The sequence below is a fragment of the Ruditapes philippinarum genome, unplaced genomic scaffold (genome assembly GCF_026571515.1).
Source record: "Ruditapes philippinarum isolate M1 unplaced genomic scaffold, ASM2657151v2 ctg2509_1_1_1_1, whole genome shotgun sequence".
Lineage (NCBI taxonomy): Eukaryota > Metazoa > Mollusca > Bivalvia > Venerida > Veneridae > Ruditapes > Ruditapes philippinarum.
In genome coordinates, this window is record NW_026864529.1 from 170,961 (window position 1) to 174,074 (window position 3,114).

Below are 3,114 nucleotides of genomic sequence, written 5' to 3' on the forward strand. Positions count from 1 at the left end.
AGGACCAAACACGTTTTGCTTCATGTCTTATCATTTTTCATAGACAGGAAATTTAATCTTATATTTGTTCGTGTGCAAATGTTAATCCTAATGCCTAAAATGGCAATAGGTGGTCATACATGTCTGCTATTTGTTGAAGTTAACATCTGGTAACCGTTTTTTGCAGCATCCTTGATTAAAATGCATTTGCTAAGTTTTCGTTATAGATTTCAAAAATTAAATAATTAACATATACCATGTGCCAAACAAATATTTGCTGATTCCAATGGTGCATTTTTTTTCAAATGAAGCTCTTGTATTTATCCCGATATGCTTGCAGAAGTTTGTGACACAATGTTACCGTATGTTTTCATCAAAAATATTCCAGCACAGATCATTTTCTTCAAGCATAACGGGAACAATAAAAGAGCTAGAATAGTAGAGAATGTACCACTGGAATCGGCAAATATTTGCCTAAAATATGGTATAAATTGAAAGATGTCACGAAAGAATGGCAAAAGCACCGTTATATGTCATGTGCGCAATTATAGATTGTGACCCAATGTTACCGAAAACAATTCACGTGATCACGCATCCTGAGAATGTAATTGATTTTTTCAGGTGGAAATTCCCATGTTGCATCTATTTTGGGGGCAGAAATCATCACCTTTTATGCAAACTATTCACTTTGGCTTTAGCTACGGTGGAATCATTAGTCCATTGTCGGCAGAACCTTTTTTGGCGTCAAAAAACTGACCAAGTGAATTAGTTGAAAGTATAACCGTAACGGCATTAACAACAACAGAACTTTCGGTTGTAAATGTTACAACAGGAAGTGAAGAATGTGAAGAAGTATATGATGAAACACATTTCCATTATGCATATCTTATTGCAGGTATTGTATCGCTTACTGCGACAATCCCTTTTCCTTGCCTTTACTTGCTTTCTCAGAAGTATGCAACATACGTCGATTCACCTATAGCTTCATCCGACATTAAAGATGAAAATACGATTGACGAGCTTCCACAGTTTTCTTTGAAGAAAAATATAACAGTTGTCACACTTCTGATGCTACTTATCAGCATAAATGTTTGTACAGAAGCAAGACTTTTAACGACATTTTTGACTGAATACTTGAACTGGTCTACGGCTGAAGGTCTGCACGTGACGTCACTATTCTGGGGAACATTTGCGGCTGGCAGATTTCTTGGTTTTCTTGTAACACGTTTCGTTAAAACGTCAACAATGATAGGTATAAACGTGGGTGCTCTTACTCTATCCTTTGTAGGCATGTTTCTTGCAGCAAGGTACAATATCAAGGAACTCGTCTGGGCATGCGCGGCGTTAGCTGGGATGAGTACGTCTGTGATTTTTCCCGCAATTTTCACGTGGACAGGCCAAAGTATTCTAAATGTGACGAGAACAATTTCTGCTGTTAATCTCGTGGGAGTGTCTCTTTTTAAAATGCTTTTCCCGTTATGATACGGTCATCTGATGGACAATTTAACACACATGTATTTTATTGATTTGCTGATTGCTCAATGTGTTATCACCATTTGTATTTACATATCCTTTCGCGTACTGCTTAAAGTTTATGTTAAAATCATGACTTTAAAGGAAATACTAAAGTGGTTTATTGAACAGGATTTCTGTTACAGAGTAAAGCTTATGTCTGTAGTTAAATCACTCTCATGGAATAAACGCAACACAGGCTAATTCGGAAACATTGAATCTTTTTAACCTTGAACAATGTATATCATCGGTACAACTTTCTTTGTTCATAAACATTTTTCTTTTAAGAAAAAGCTTGATAATCCTGACGGACATGTAAAAAGTCTTTGCTTTTTTAACTATTCAAAGATACATGTAGTTGTACTTTTACAAATTATATTATGTAATATACAAAAGGGCTTCACAAACGCACAGCTGTATTGCATGTGTTTTTTTTACTGGCAATGAATTACGAAGGATGCCATCATATCTAAAACATATGTCTACTAAACATAAACTATTTCTAAATTCAAATTTTCATTTTAAATGTTAGATTGCTTAAGCCGGTGCTAGTAAATCGTGCATTAACATGCTTTATTAATTTTCGCCGCTTTGAGCGTACTGTAGGGATGTCTGTCTTCTCTGTTTTCAGTATTGGAAATATTTAAAAGTGTATAAAGACATCCGCCAAAGAATTTCAAGCTTGAATAATTAGATTTCGGCGCCCTTAATATGGTTTATACCGGTTCCTGATGGTATCCGAAACGGGTTCTGAGTATGTTGCCGATAGTTTTGACATCTTGACATCTGTTTATCTAAGGAAAGTTATTCACATATATAAAAAATTGACATATGTGCATCATTGTGTTTTTTTTCTTTTTTCTTTCTTTTTTTAATTTATAGATGACATGAAGAAAACAGTGTTGAAAATAATCATTTAAAGTTTAATTTTAAATAGACAAAATTTTGTCAATTTTGTCAGAAATGTTATAATTAAAATGGAAAAAACCATGTAAAAGCATCTTTGTGACAATAAATTTTTTGTGTTAAAAATACAATTTATTCGGAAGTATATGTTGCCAAATGTGTGATTTTCGTTTTGGGAGCGAAGTGCCTATACTGCTTTTGTTTGTTCTAACTAAATCAATTTAAAATATATCCGTTTGTGTCTAAATAACAGCAATAAATATGTTAAAACTTATGTGTATACATGTAATTGCATAATGATTTCATTGTTATATGCAGGCTTTTCCAAAGCGTGAGTTTTCAGAGTGAGTCTTTCATTATACAACGTAAAGCGTGAGTTTTCAGAGTGAGTCTTTCATTATAAAACGTAAAGCGTGAGTTTTCAGAGTAAGCCTTTCATTATAAAACGTAAAGCGTGAGTTTTCAGAGTGAGCCTTTCATTATAAAACGTAAAGTGTGAGTTTTCAGAGTGAGACTTTACTGATACAACGTAGTGTGAAGTCTCAGAGTGAGTCTTTCATTTTACAACGCAAATCGTGGGTTTTCACACTGTGAGTCTTTCATTATACAATGTAATGCGTGAGTTTTCAAAGTCCTTTATGATACATCGTATATATAAAACTCTCTATGTATATTAAGTAGTTGCTACTTTTACTTTTTGTTAAAACCCAACCTAAG

At 33.8% G+C, this 3,114-nt stretch overlaps 1 pseudogene; it reads left to right on the forward strand.

Moving 5' to 3' along the window:
- Positions 1–309: 309 nt before the first annotated feature.
- On the forward strand, positions 310–1,619 carry LOC132725956 (sodium-dependent glucose transporter 1-like; annotated as a pseudogene).
- The last annotated feature ends 1,495 nt before the right edge of the window (positions 1,620–3,114 follow it).